The sequence below is a fragment of the Mauremys reevesii genome, linkage group 15, assembly GCF_016161935.1.
Source record: "Mauremys reevesii isolate NIE-2019 linkage group 15, ASM1616193v1, whole genome shotgun sequence".
Taxonomy (NCBI): Eukaryota; Metazoa; Chordata; order Testudines; family Geoemydidae; genus Mauremys; species Mauremys reevesii.
This window is the reverse complement of record NC_052637.1, coordinates 35189957-35205513: the sequence shown is the minus strand read 5'-3', so window position 1 is coordinate 35205513 and position 15557 is coordinate 35189957. Positions and strand designations below refer to the sequence as shown.

Genomic DNA, 15557 nt, shown 5'->3' with positions numbered 1-15557 from the left:
CACAGAGTTGGTGGGAGAGCAGGTTTCAGAACTAGCATTTTGGTTAACCCTATTATGAAGAAATGGGCCACTTATAAAATTTTTAGTCTTTCTCCTTCTTCCAAAAACGTATGGGGAGTTTAGATTTAGAGTCTTGGCTTATACTCATTTTTAATACTACTTTGCCCTCCTATTGAGTCTTCCATTCAATAACCTCAGTGCATTAATGCAACCTCCAGCACCCCCTTTGATGCATACATAGAGCTGAACTCATCCATCCATGCAGCAGCCACTTCTGAAGTAGGATACAGCATCAGGGCCCAGCAACAGTGGACAACAGGTTAAGGATGGGACATGAAGGAGAATTCCACATCCATTGAAACTGCAGGAGGAATTTACGTACACATAACGTAAGTACCTAATCTGGAATTTGGCCAGGACACCAGGGTTATGAAAAGAGACATGGGATCTTTAATGACCAGAAATAGCACTAGAGCTGGTCAGAAAAACTTCAATGGAGCCATATCCTGTCATAAGGTGCAGTTTAATAAAAATATAAATGCTTTGTGAAATCAGGTAGATTTTGCCAGATTTTCTTTTAGGAAAAAACTCAGAGTAAAAAAAGTTCTGAAGATGTCAAAACATCTTGTTTTGACATTTTCAGAATAAAACATTTCAATCTGAAACAACTATGTTTTGATTTTTAAAAATGCATATGACATATTATACTATAATACAGCACAATTTAAAAAGCCAAAATCTAAACAAAATGTTTTGATTTTGTCAACATGTTTCCATTGTGGAGAATTTCAATATTTTGGGGGGTTGTTCCAATTCAGATCAACGCCAGATTTCGGAAATTCGAAATCCTCCGCAGTTCTTCTGTCCTCTGCTGAAGCTCTAATCAGGACTGTAGTTTTATATCTCATGTAAAAGATGGCATATCCAGAAGCACAGTGTTCCCTTGTCCATTGCTAGGGACATTGAGTAAACACTGATTCAAGAGAGAAGAGTATCACCTACTGAATCACCAACCGCATTTCTGCAGCACACATGTGTTGCTTCACAGTCTCCCATCCAAGCATTGATCATGCTTACTTAACATGCTGGATCTGGTAGCATCTCTAGATAAAGGAGGATTAGCATTAAAAACTAAATCATCATGCATTCAAGGCCAAACATGCTTTGGATGTGATAGACTGTAGGATTTTTGCCCATGATCCATTTGCAGAACTCCCAGTGCACAGATCAAAGACTGCACATAGCCCTTTATTTGTGAAATAGCAGAAGAATATAAATAAGAAGACTATTGAAGACAGGGGTGGGGGAAAGAAAGACATGCACGGTTCTGAGTCTTGAAGACAGGGTAATTATTCTATTCAATTATGCACTCAATCCTATCTGACTGTCATTAGCAATGTGTTCTTTTTTGACAAATATACAGCCCGGCACAAAACTTCCAATGTGTTTCTTTCTTAATTATCCATCATCCTACCAAATGCAATTAGCAACTCCCCACTAAAATGTAGCAAATGGGTTAATGAATATTTGAAGCTAATGAACATTGTTACTAAAATTGTTAACCTGAGGCAATGAAAAACTGTTTTCAGAATTTTCTCAGAAGTGCTGAACAGGAATATTGAATACAGTGTATAATCCTAACATCTACATTCTCAAATCTTAATGCAGGGTTTGGCTATATTGACATCAGGGGGAACCATGCAACTAAAAGTCTTGGACAATACTTGGAAAATTAGTGGTTACAGAAGTGGTGGGCAAAAGCATTGCATAGAGACGTCTTTATTGATGGAACCCTGGATTTTCAATTAAGCAAAAATGTATGTGGTAAATGTTTGCTTTCCTTAAATATTTTATGGGGTTTTTTTGTGGGAAAAGTGAAAATCTCCATCTAAAAGGCAAATTTGAGTCTTTTTTGACCTATTTTTGGCAGTTTTAGGCCTAAATGTTTTTAGATGCCAAAAACTGAGCTGGTTTTCAAGGGGAGGGAAATATTTTCCAACCCGCTCTAGGCACAGGCTCTCTTCTTTAAAACTTCCTATTCAACCAACTTAAAAGTGCAAATTGCCCTTGTGAAGGTCTTGGGCCAGGGCCTTTTCTTAATATTTCCCATTGTTGCTCCTTCTGGTGCAGCTTTACTAGTGATAATAAAAGTGAGATCTCTAGTGCACAAAGCAAATCTTGTGTTTTAATCAACATGGTCAACATTTTCAAAAGTGCCTAAATCCCATTTTGAAAAGTGTCTAAGACACCTAGGCTCCTAAGTCCCATTGACTTTCAATGAGACCTAGGCTCCCAAGTGTCGAAGACACTTCTGAAAATGGGACATAGGCTCCGAAGTCATTGAGGTACTTTTGAAAAATTTACCCCATGTCTTGTAAACCTGCTGTGAACAGGGTTAGAGGACATGGTAGTTGAAATGCCAGTGTCCCGTCTACACCAGTACTCTGATCATTGCTATCACCAGTGGAGTTGCATGAGTGGGAAATATTAGGTGTGTAGACATGGCCTTGGAGATTGTGGTTCCGTTTAAACTTAGGACCCGTGGGCAGTGGCACAGAAAGCTTACCCGCTCCCTGATCAAACAATATAGCATTGCCCTATTCAGCAGTGGCCACTCAGAGTGAATGGAGTATATAAATCTCCATAACTACCCAGTCCTTAATGTATCTGACCATTATGATGCCAGTTGTGATGAAAAGCTCTCCACTAGGAACTGGACGGAGGCCATCAATTCATGTCACAACACTCAGGTTACTGGGACCATCTTAATTCAAGGCACTAAGTTCCTATCCCAGTATGCAGTGGTCTCAGTATCAGATTTGGGATGAATTGTCTGGGGACATTCTTTATTTTACCAAAGTGCTGGTCAGGATATAGAGGCAATATCCCCAAGTCACCACTAAAGAACATCAATATCGTGTTTCGCCTGCCGTATATTGAGAACATACAGGCAGGTAAATCGTGCTATTTCCAAGGCATTCATTTGAATTCTACATGAATGTACAGGGCAAGCTTTCCACTGCATGAGCAGTCTCCATGCGAATACGGTTCTATGAATCACTGTATTTCCCTGCAGCACCTCAGTGAGCTACAGCAAAATACAGGCAAACGCTTCAATAATAAATAAACTCAGGCTACATGATTCCTCCGTTCTGTCTTACAACATCCACACCAATTTCTGAAACATGCAAAGATCCAAGTGGACTCAGTACAGCCATCAATACGGCTCCCCGTAATTACTGCATAGAGTGGCAGCGCTGCGCTACTGTAGCAGACACACAAGAGCTTGAAAGAATGCACTGCTAATATCGCTCGCAAAACCTAAACGGAGATATCTATTAGATTTGTGGGGATAATTTCTTAGGGTCTGGTCCTGGGGAGCAGCTTCATCTCCCACCTTTCAGGACTGAGCCCGTAATGCCCATGTGTAGATCTATAAAGTCATTAATGCTCAAACTTTCAGGAAGTACAAACCCACATTCACCCTCTTTTACACCTCCCTGCCCGCCCCCTCAAAAACCAACCAAAACAAAAATTGTCCACAACACTCTAAATTCAGTCTCAGGTGTGCCATAAAAACAGGTACGTTTGCTCCATGCTGCCAGTTTCCTCGTTGGGCTAGCTTAGCTGCATTCACCCTGATATTAAAGGAAATTAATACTTCCATAGATTGGTGGTTGCTGAGAACAGTGAAGATGTCGCTAACCTTACAGACAGATACAATGAATAAGAGCCTCCCTGAAGGCTGCACTTATTTGTCTTTGGGTTGCATGAAAATCAATTGATCCAAAATCCTTTACAAACACCTTGCTAATAGGCACCTGTGTGATCAATGTGTCTGTAGACGCTTGTCAGGCAAAATGACTGGGAATTCTCTGCCCCTGCAAAGATTTTAAAATCCATTCTTTGTACAGTGTCATCCACATCTTTAGAGAATAGATAAGAAGGCATATGCGTAACACTTCACATTTGATTAACATTATTTAGGAAAATGCAAGTTTTGCTCTTCTATCTGCGTTTATTTCTAGATGAGATTTTCACCTCCCGGTCTCCTCATCTTAAAAGGAAAACAAACCAGATTTACAAAATCATTAAAGGATACTCACATGCAGTGGCTTCAGCTCGTCTTTCCCTCTTGCCAGGCTACTCAGTGGTTGTTGCTTCTGGTACTCTTTGGGCTTCAGCTGAAACAAACCTTCTTCGACAGAAATGCTGTTCCTCCAGGCTGCTTTGTCTGAGATTCCCAGATGAACGCAGACTCTTATGTCATTATTGGAGTTCTGTTGCTCCCCTAAAGCAGGCAAAGCTTTGGTTCTGTCATCTTCCACTTGCTGAGTTTCTGCTGGAAGAAACAATACATAAGAAACTGACAACTGATAGCATCTGAATACCCCAGGCACAGCAACCTGAGATGAAGAGGTAACACATTAGATGGCAGCAGTACGGCACAGTGTATCATCTGTCTCCCAATGGCATTTTGAACCCTGGAAAGTCTACGAAGTATTATTTATGAACTTGAGAGTGTGAGAGTAAATCCAGGTAAAACAATGATGGTTTTATACAGTCAATAGCAATACACTGGCCTTAAAACCTAGAGTTTTTTAAATACAGTAAATATCTTAATGAGACAACCCTCCCTTCCTTTGCTAGTAACCACAGAAAATGCTAAGGTAACCTTGATAGCTGAAGTGTCCTGCTTGAAGCTTGAAAAGCTTAATTACAGCACCTATATTAGCTCTATAGACTGTCTTGAAGCCAGTTGTATGGTGTTAATAACAATGTTACATGACCACTATTTAGGGTCTTAACAAAAGTCAAGTATCATTTAGAAAATAAATTTCTAAGTCAGCATCTAAAAATTAAGAGCCAGATCCTCAGCTGCCATCAGTCGGTATAGCTCCATGACTTCAACAGAGCTACACAACTCAGGATCTGGCCCTAATATTTCTTTACTCATTACTGAATTGCAACCACTTCTGGGGTGAAACAAATGTACTGGTTACCAGCACACAGGAAAGCCAGCCAGCACGTTAAGGTTAGGAAATGAAAAGTATTTTGTTCCATTTGGAAATACAAGGGGACTTCAAATGGGCAGAATTTAATGTCACAATGTTGTACTATGCACCAAGATCCCAACACCAACAGAAATTTTTCCCCCACACACAAATTGTTTTGAACAAAACTAGTTATCTTTTTTATCAAAAAGGTGGAAACAGAGACATTTCGTGCAAGCTCAGCAATTAGGGTGACCAGATGTCCCAATTTTATAGGGACAGTCCTGATTTTGGGGTCTTTTTCTTATATAGGCTCTTATTACCCCCTCACACCCTGTCCCGATTTTTCACATTTGCTGTCTGGTCACCCTGTCAGCAATTGAAAATGTTCAGTTGGGGGGTTTTCAAATAAACCCCCCAATTTTTTTCAATGAAAACCCAAAGTGTTTGGGGTATTTTTGGAAATTTTCCATGGAAAAAAATAATTTCTCTGCCAGCTCATGGAGCTCTAGCTCTTTTGTTTTGCCCCCTATCCAAAAGACATTTCTTCTCATTCCAAAGTGGCCCTTAACACCAGGCACAGACCTTGGTTCAACACTGATTAAACGGGAAGAAAGCTACCTACTCTTCCTCCTGCAGCATCTGGGTACTCCCGAGACATCTCCCATGTAAACGCTGACCTATCTTGAGCCTGCTTAGCATGAGAGAGCTGACGAGAGTACAACCCTCACTGAGCTACCATCTCCACAGTTGGAAATAGGAATATTATGAAAATCTGTCATGCATGGAATTGAACATTATTATTTCATGGGGCCTTATCTGTGAAGTTGATGGTACATGTAACGATAATGCCATCATCTGAATTTAGATAACTCTTTCTACACCAATGATGCTGGGACTATCAACATTTTCAAAAGATGAATAAAATTCTTACGAACCCGTGCAAGCTGTGAGCTGCAAAATAAAGAGAACTATGACAGAAACAAAAGGAACACATGATTTGGATCCAACCTAAACCATGGCTATTTCTGCAGAAGGATCTCATATCTGAACAACAGATTTCACTAACAGGATGTTCAGTAACCAGGAGCATGGTCTTCAGAGATCTGATGCTTCAGGACAGAAGGCATTTATCCACAGAGTTAAGGGAATGCCAGTTAAAATGACAACAATAGCACATCATCCTGGAATTAGAGTATTAAGTCTAAAATATAAATATCAATGTCAGATATAGGTACATGTCAGCTATGTTCATTAGAAATATCCCAAACCCACAACTTTAATTCATTGATTTGGATCAGTGCATTTCTCTACTGGGAAATTTTGAATTATAGTTGTGAACTCCTGGAAAAAATAGAAGTTGCTACATTTCTAAATTATAATATGGAGAAAATAAATGGTTTTAGACAGTCTTTATCTTAAATATTACCCTATTCTACCGTAATATGCCAAAGTGACATTTGTCCCTGCAAAGGGGTAAACAGCAGCCTGCGCTGGGGGTAACTGCAAGATGAGATGTCATCATACACAAAACCCGTTCAGCTTTTCAGATGATCCAGTCAAATCACACAATCACACCATTCAAACAGTCCAAACTCCCGGGCATACAAGAAGCATACCTAGATTTAGATACACCAAGAGGAAGGAAGAGAAATATTTTCAGTACATGGGATAATTCTATAAATGGCTTCTTGATTCTTACAGAACAATTCTTTTTTTAAAAAAATCATTCTAAAAGTAAAACAAAAATGTGTAGGGAGAAAATGGTCTCCCATCCATGCAGTAATCCACATGTTCAGTTTGGATTGATTCAGTTTTCAGTCACCTTTCTTTCTTTCTTTCTTTCTTTCTTTCTTTCCCTTTACCTCCTTTTGTGCCCCCTCCCCCACCACCCAGCAGCAATAAGATACAGCCACATGATACAGCCACCCATTCCCTCCTCCTCAACTCATATACTGCATCTCATAGGGCCTATGGCTTGTGTTATGCAGCCGGTCAGCAGACCACATAACCATAATGGTCCCTTCTGGACTTAAAATCTATGAAAAAATAGAAACACTAAAGATCTCCTATGGATATCAACACTGACTATCAGAGGGGTAGCCGTGTTAGTCTGGTTCTGTAGAAGCAGCAAAGAATCCTGTGGCACCTTATAGACTAACAGATGTTTTGCAGCATGAGCGAAATTTCCAGGGGCAGGTGTGTATATATAAAGCAAGAAGCAAGCTAGAGATAACGAGGTTAGATCAATCAGGAGGATGGAGGAGAAACTGGTTCTTTCACAGTCTTTGTTTAGTCCTAAACTGATGGTGTTAAATTTGCAGATGAACTGAGCTCAGCAGTTTCTCTTGGAGCCTGGTCCTAAAGTTTTTTTGTAGGATGATGGCACTTAAAATCTGCTATTTGTGTGGCCAGAGGTTTAAGTGTTCTCCCTCAGGTTTTTTTATATTGCCATTCCTAATGTCTGATTTGTGTCCATTTATCCTTTCCTTAGAGACTGTCCAGTTTGGCGATGTAACATAGCAGAGGGCATTGCTGGCATATGATGGCATATATTACATTGGTGGATGTGCAGGTGAATGAACCGTGATGGTGTGGCTGATCTGGTTAGGTCCTGTGATGGTGTTGCTGGTGTAGATATGTGGGCAGAGTTGGCATCGAGGTTTGTTGCATGGGTTGGTTCCTGAGCTAGAGTTACTATGGGTGGTGTGTGCAGTTGCTGGTGAGATATGCTCAGGTTGGGTTGTTGTCTGTGGGCGAGGACTGGCCTGGATCATTGTCCAGGATGGGTTTAGATCCCTGATGATGCCTGTAGTCTTGAGAATGCTTGGTGGAGATTTTCTAAAGTTGGTCTCTGTCTATAGACAATGGATCTTGTGGTGTGCCCGGATGGAGCTGGAGGCACAGGCTGAGGTTGATGGAGGGTGGGAAGCTGTTGATCATGGGGTGGTTTTTTTCCAGTCTCCCCCCATGGGTCCAGATGATGAAGATGGGACGGGAGCTGAGGAAGCATTGTTCCAGGTCGCCATAAAAATAAATTTGAAATAGTTGTGTGTGAGGATAAAGGCACAGAGTACTACAGTACCCACACGAGGAAATAGGGAAAACAGAAAGAGAGAGCCAGATGATGTACCAGAGCCTCCTCTAACAAGAGAAGCAAGAAAGAAAGAAACAGGACCAACATCACATCACATACACTCACAGTCCTCAGCCCAATCAACTCAATCATCATCATCTCAGACCAATCCTCCCAATGATCCCACACTTTCACAGGGCAGGCCAGGCAGGCCAGTCCTCGCCCACCCACAACCAAACCTGCCCATATTCTAACCAACCCATGCAACAAACCTCGATGCCAACTCTGCCCCACATATCTACACCAGCAACACCCACACAGGACCTCCAGATAAATGGACACAAATCAGACATTAGGAATGGCATATGGACAAAAACTGAGCTTCAGTTCATCTGCAAATTTAACACCATCAGTTTAGGACTAAACAAAGAACACTGACTATGCCATAGGAAAGTACAGATGTTGTGCAATATCAGGGGGATATGAGAAGAGAATTATTGCCTGAATTACAAAGAACTAAAGCACCACTGTTTGCTTAATCAGACCTTTCCATTTACTTCTACGGGCTTTGCATCAGACCCCAAGTATCTGGAATGACACTATATGAATGTATTCTTTAGATTCTCTCTCTTACACTTATTGATCCCTGATGGAATATGTATTCCTGAAAAAAAGTTTTGTTTGAAACTACAGAGGCAGATCATCTGTCGCTATTTCTTACAGTTACATAAACTTATCCCTAAAAATACACATTATATGATCCTACCATCCCCTTCCATTCTTCCCCCTCCCCTTCCATTCTTCTCCCTCCCCAATGAAAGGAATGGAAAACCTACTGCTGAAATGCAGTGTTCTCGGGAATGGAGTATGATACACACTTAACAGCACCCTTTCATGGCCGCTTAGGGCAGAAAGCAGGTAACCTGTCTAAATGACACTAGAAGGGAAATGTATTTAAGGACCACGACTTATTTCCCCACATTGGGATTTGGTTGGGTTATCGGAGATCTCTCAACAGCACTTGATAAAATCAGATGGTGATTTAAATGCAGTCAAAGAGTTCTGATTTTCTGTACCTGTCCTTTGGAGGATGCGGTGTGTCAGAATATTGAAATCCGTTTGAAGATTTACTGTTAGGGAGATAAAACAATCACTTAAAGGATGATGGAAATCACATAACGCTATAGCTGCATTTTAAATCATTGCACTTTTAAGAGAAGATGTCTACGACATTTATCTTTACAGTAGAAATGGGTGCTGAAATTCTAGAAATTATGAAGCCCACAATTCAGGGCACCACAGGTTTGACTTCATTCTGGAAGCTTAACAGTTACCTGTAAGTCTTTGAGGAAAACAGTGGGTGCAGGTTATCATGTACTTGCAAAAATAAAGATGCATCAAAAGGATTGCTTGGACAAAGCACATTTGCTGAGTGAGGGCACTAGTGAGGGAAATAAATTATGGGAATTGTTCCTGAGAACGTAAGGGTCCAGCTTTACAGCAGAGTTCAAGCCCAGTGAAAATTGAAATACAGCTGGCCAGCCAGCATGTGGCTCCGAAAGTAACAGGGAATAAAGCGGGGAGTGGAAGATTTCAGGTTGCACTACATAATTTGTGCTTCTAGTCCTTAAAGTTCAATCACTTTATTTATCCCCCCTGGCTCTCTCCTGGATTTTCTGTGTTAACATTACACTTGTTAGCAAAAGTTTTCACTTTAATAACACAGTCATACAAGCCGGTCTGGATAATGGGGGCAGACTAATCCTTTAGGTTAGGGGAGGAGGATCTTGTGGTTAAAGCCTAGGACTAGGACACTGGAAATCTATTTACTTGTTCGTCTCTACTACTATAGTATCTGAGAACCTCACAAACCTTCAAAAGCTGGTTATTTTTTAAACAGCTGCTAATAGTAAATTTATACATCTCTTTCAAATTTCCATATACCTTCTTCCTGTCAGAGACTGGGATGTGGGCAGTCATGCCTAGTGGTTGGAGCAAGACTCGTCGGCCAGGAATAGGAGTTCAGGCTCTGAGTCAAAGTCTGAGGCCAGGTACCAGATCATGAGTCAGAAGTCAGGAGTCAAAGGTCAGAGCCGGGCTACCTAGAGTGAGGCAAGGCAGGGGCAAGGCGAGGTTCATGGCAGCAGCAGAGCAGGATACAAGGCGCAGAACATGCAGGCCTAGGAGCTATCACAGCTGTGGGTGACTGCTGTGAGCAGCCGCTGAAATGCTGCTGGGCATAAGAGCTGGTTTTCTGCCTCTTCCCACTGATCAGGCAGCCTCCTACAGGCCAGCTGCGCTTGTTAGGTTGCACAGAGATTGGCTGTGCTGCAATCCCTGATTTCTGACAGTACCCCTCCTTTCTCCCCCCCACCCCACAAGGGTCTTCATGGCCCAGTTTCTCGGGCCCGATTAAACTCTTGTGATAGATGTGCTCTACCAGTTCCCAAGACCGCTCTTCCAAACTGTAGCCTTCACAGTCCACCAGGTACTGGAGCCTTTCCCTAATTTGCAGAGAAAGTCAAGGATTTGGTGGACCAAGTAGTCCTTCTGTCACCAGCTTGTTACAGGTGGCAGACGCAGATAGGAGCAGTTTGGATATATGAGTTCTCGGTGTAGGGATTTAAAAGCAAGACGCAAGAGACAGGATGGATCCTCAAGGATTCGGGCAGCTGTAATCTGAAGGCCACTGGGTTTACCTGTTCCATAAACTTGAAGGGGCCCAGGTATTGTCAGTCTTGTTTGCCAGATGGGTGGCATGATTTAAAGTTCTGGGCAGAGAGCCACATTTTGCCCCCTACACCAGACTGGGGGTAGCCTGGTGGTCTTGATCTGCATTATGTTTGTAGGCTTCTCTGGCAAACTGTGATTGTTGCTTGACCTCCCAGTGCAGCTGGAAGTCGAAATCAGTGGTGGCCAGTATTGGGAAAACCATGGGTAAGTCTTTGGGTGGAAGCAGGGATGAATGCCATAGTTTGCAAAGATTGGGCTTTGTTGGGTAATCCATGGAAATGGGAGACATTTTCCAATAAGAGCCAAGCCATCTGCTGTGTGGTAGGAGCCGTATGGCTCAGGATGAAGTGCACCATCTTTATTAGGAGGTCAATGGCTACCATGGTTACCAAGTGTCCCTCTAACCATGGCAGTTCTACAGTGAAGGTCACTGATCTAGTAAACCAAGGCTGTGGAGGTGTGGGCAGAGACTGGAGGAGGCCTAGGGGGTTTTGATCATGAGTCCTTGGTCTGGGTGCAGAAGTTGCAGGACCTGATCTAATCCTTGATGTAACCTGATAGAAGTGGCCACCAGAAGCAACTCAAGAGCAGATTCCAGGTCTTGAAATGGCCAGAATGGCCCTCAAGTGGCAAATAGCAGCATAGTTTCAATACTGGAAGCCTAGACTGTCCCTCAGCAACATAAGTACAACCCTTGTGACACAGGAACTTAGAATAAGCTTGGGATGATCTGGGTTTTGAATAGATCTTTGGGGAGCATGGAGCAGATGAAGGACATCAGACTGTTGTCAATCATTCTTTTGACAAAGTTGGACATCTTGAACATGGTGGCAAAGGGTTCTTCACTAGGTTTGAGACATTCGTGTTTGTGGGATAGGGTCTCTTATATCCTGGGCCTGAGCCGATGGCCACTGAAAGTCAATAGAAAGTCTCCCTTCAGCTTCAAGAGGCATTGACTGAGGCAATATGGCTGATATTCACACCAATGGAAAACAAGGCCTTTGCATGACTTGTCCCCTAATTTAAGGACTTCAGTAGTGCTCATAGGCCTTGTGCTTTGCCCCAGGGCGAATTTCATCCTATACAACAACACCTGGACATATTGGGATGTGTGCTGTCAGCATCCTTAAAAAGTTCAAAGGCAACCCAGCTCCTCTGGTGTTAGAGACGAGACACTGTATGGAAGTCAAAGCCGTCACACCAACAGTGAATCAGTGGGCTCAAGTTTCCAGCAGCCAATGACTGTGCTTATTTTCTCCAAGCACTTTCACTGGCTGTGGGTTATTAACTAGCCAGAGCATCCAATCAACGCCAGCTATTTTTGGCTGACATTCAGAGCCCCAGTTGAGTAGAGTCTGGCCAGTACTGGCAACCGAGCAAGGCCGACCCAGACACACAACACTAGCAGGAGGAAACGGGGAGAGAGCGTGGGTATTATTGATATAAGATTGTATTTTTACGAGGCTAATAAATACAGTGTCTGCTCATTCCCGCAGGCGTGTGGAAATCTCATTTCATAATGTCACATTCCTGAAACGTATCGGGGAGTAGCCATGTTAGTCTGTAGCCACAAACACAACGAGGAGTCTGGTGGCACCTTAAAGACTAACAGATTTATTTGGGCATAAGCTTTCATGCCCAAATAAATCTGTTAGTCTTTAAGGTGCCACATTCCTGAAGAGGACTGTTAGCATAATCCAGAGAATACATCTCTCTCTCTCTCTCTCTCTCTCTCTCTCACACACACACACACACTACTCATTTTATAAATTAAGACTGCAGCAGCAGCAGAACTAACTGAAAGAACTAAAGAGAAAAGCAACTCCACGGTACCCCACTGTCTTCTGTTCTGTCACTGGTCCAGCCATCATCATTCTTTCTATCCCATTGTCCAAATCATTTGTGGGAGCTTGGGGAGTAAAGTTACTATGAGTTTAGGGAAGAAAAATAATGCCCAGCCCTGACTTTTGATCATTCATCTCCTAGTCAAGAATGTCAGACCTATTAAGCGCTGCTTTGTTGCCAAATATTAACGAGCCAAAAGTCAGCGCCAGGGACTGGAACAAGCCCAGTCTCACCTACATTCAGTGTCAAAGCCCAACGGGAGCATGAGGGAGAAGGAAAGAAGAGACCAAGAATTGAGATGTGAATTCTCTCGGCTCTGTCAACCTCCCAACACAGAGGCAGCAGCGGCTAGAGCTGTATGAAAACACATTGAAAGTGGCCATTTTCAGTGGGTGTGCCAGGTTCACCTGCAATTTTGTGCCATTTCACAGGGTGAGAAAAAGGGGTTTCACATTCCCAAACTCCTTTCATTTACTGCACATGAACAGCCGTTCTTGAAGGAACACCCAGGAAAGAAAAATATAATATCTATGGCTGGAACCATCCTTGTATCCTGCAGAGTGGTCATTCATCAGCCTTGGGCAAATCCTCAGATGGTGTAAATTATTGTGTAAGCCCTTGGATTCCATGGACAATTTACAGCTCAGTTAGAATCTGCCTTCCTTCCCCTCCCCCCAGTCTTCTGATGGTCATTTTGTAGATCCTGGTGAGTTTCCATGTGGCATCACCACCAGCTGGTGGTTTTCCCAAAATGAAGTTGAATAGTAGTGCTCTATAAATTCCCTTACCCACGTGGAGACAACTGCACCCAAACCATCCCAGCAGTGTCATCCCAGCCTTATTTTCATAATTAAATTCATGCTATGTCACAGCCACATCACCAGCTGTACATTAATCATCAGGAACCAAAGAATGGATCCTTGTGCTCTGACCTCCTGAGAGATAACTGTGGGTGAAACCGATGGGATGGAAATTAAACATCTCGGACTCAGTTTTAGGGTTTAATGGACTGCACTGAGCATGTGAATGGGAATCAGTCATCCCCCGAGTTCTGCTCCCAGCTCTGCAACTGACTCACTATATGGACTTGAGCAAATCTGTTCATTCTTCTGGGCTAATTCTGCCCCCAATCTATTTTGTTGTAGTAAATACTTGCAAATTGAACATGTGCTTCTCAGGGCATATACTTTCTTATATTAAGGTTGAAAAGCCAATACAATTTATGTCTAAAAATATTGGTTGGGATTTTCAAGATAGCTTAGGGGAGTTAGGTATCCAACTGTTATTGAATTTCAATGATATCTGAGTTTCTAACGATGAAAAATCTCATCTATTAACTGGTTAACATTTTGTCCTAAAACCCCATATTTTGCTACACGTTATTTGTTACTCATCAGCTCACAGTACCCCTCATATTTTTTTTAAATTACTATGCCTCCAAGATGTTCTGTGTGTGGCACCAGATCCTTATGGTGTGTCATGACAGCTGCTGGTTAATTAATGATGGAAGATAGAGTTTCAATTAATTTCGTCAGTCATTGTTATATAGTCTTACCAGCTGTTAAAGCAGGTAGGATCATATTAAAGGAACCTATTTAACACCATCATGGTTTACTGCAGCTGCACACACACCAGTTTTACCTGCACTGTCAAACTATCTATGTTCAATAGGTCATAAGGGAAGAGAATTCTTGCCTTGAAATACTAGTACAAATTGTGATGCTACTTGTATAGTTATGTATGACTTTTCTAGTGCTGGTATTGAGCGATGCTGCAGCCTGGAGCACACACAGGAATTATTTTATTCAATAATGTCTCAGCTTCTTTTCTCTATATTTCCCTAAGATCTATTGGCAGCAATAAGCCAATTTGTTTCCTTTCATGAAAAGTTCACTGTAGCTCCCTAGACAATTAAAACACATCATATAGTTATAAGTAACTCTGCCATTATCTTGCCAACGAGCCCCTGATGTACAGTTATGGAGGAAGCAGAACGATTTCTGTCCCAGGTTTGGTGATTGTCCCTTAGCTTTAGAGGGGCCTAAAACAGCTTCAAATGCAAAAGGAAATTGGCCCCATTCATATTATGCTCTTGACTCAGTGTAAGATAAGCACTCACAAGAGGAAGCTGAAATGCAAGAGTCCTGTACATTCACACCTCTGTGGGTTGAAAGGCTGAGGTCATGATATCACAAATACCAGCTTGTTGTTAAGGCATTAAACTGGGGCTCAGAATATGGTGCAGGGACTGTCTCTTGCTAAGTGCAACTGGCAAAATATGGCCCCAAAGTGCTGCTGTAATACAAATAAATAGCAATCGAAATAAAAGGGGCCAAACATTAGAGCAGTGGTTCCCAAACTGTGGGTTACAACCCCAAATGGGGTCATGCCATCAGCAGAGGGGGTTGCGACAATCCTGAATGTATGGAAGATGCCATTTTGCACTGCACAGCGTGACCTCACATGTACAATGTGTGTGCGAGGTTACGCTGTGTAGAGGATGCCGTTTTGCTCTTCAAAAAGGTGTCCTCCATGGTCTCTGGAGGAAATGCTTCATTAAAATGGAGTTGTGCCTGCAAAAAGTTTGGGAACCTCTACATTAGAGAATCAAACTGACTTCAGTAGGAACTGATGGGTGCTCAGCACATCACTGGATGAATGCCCTAAATGTGACCAATCTATGGTTTGAAGGAAAAACAGAGAAAGAAGAGCATTTTAATTCTAAAGAAATGTGACCAAAAAAATCAAACTATTGAACAAATCACGGGATATATATTTTACAATGTTCTTGGACCAGGATATTTCATAGTAGCCAAAACCAACACACCATCTGTTTACAGATATTTGGACTCAAAGAAATTAACTTACAAATGAGATGTAGACATAGATATTGAAACAAACAAAAAAGT

At 42.1% G+C, this 15557-nt stretch overlaps 1 protein-coding gene across 7 annotated transcripts in view; it reads right to left on the bottom strand.

The window, feature by feature from the left end:
* The window catches only part of ANKFN1 (ankyrin repeat and fibronectin type III domain containing 1), a 275486-nt gene that overhangs the window by 218340 nt on the left and 41589 nt on the right, over positions 1-15557 (bottom strand). For 4 of the 7 annotated variants that reach the window (XM_039501569.1, XM_039501570.1, XM_039501567.1 and 1 more), the window contains one exon: positions 4107-4339. The gene's annotated coding sequence lies outside the window, so the exon portion shown is untranslated. Of the gene's footprint in view, positions 1-4106; positions 4343-9146; positions 9196-15557 lie in introns of those variants that run through there. The other 3 variants (XM_039501566.1, XM_039501568.1, XM_039501572.1) reach the window with 2 other exon arrangements.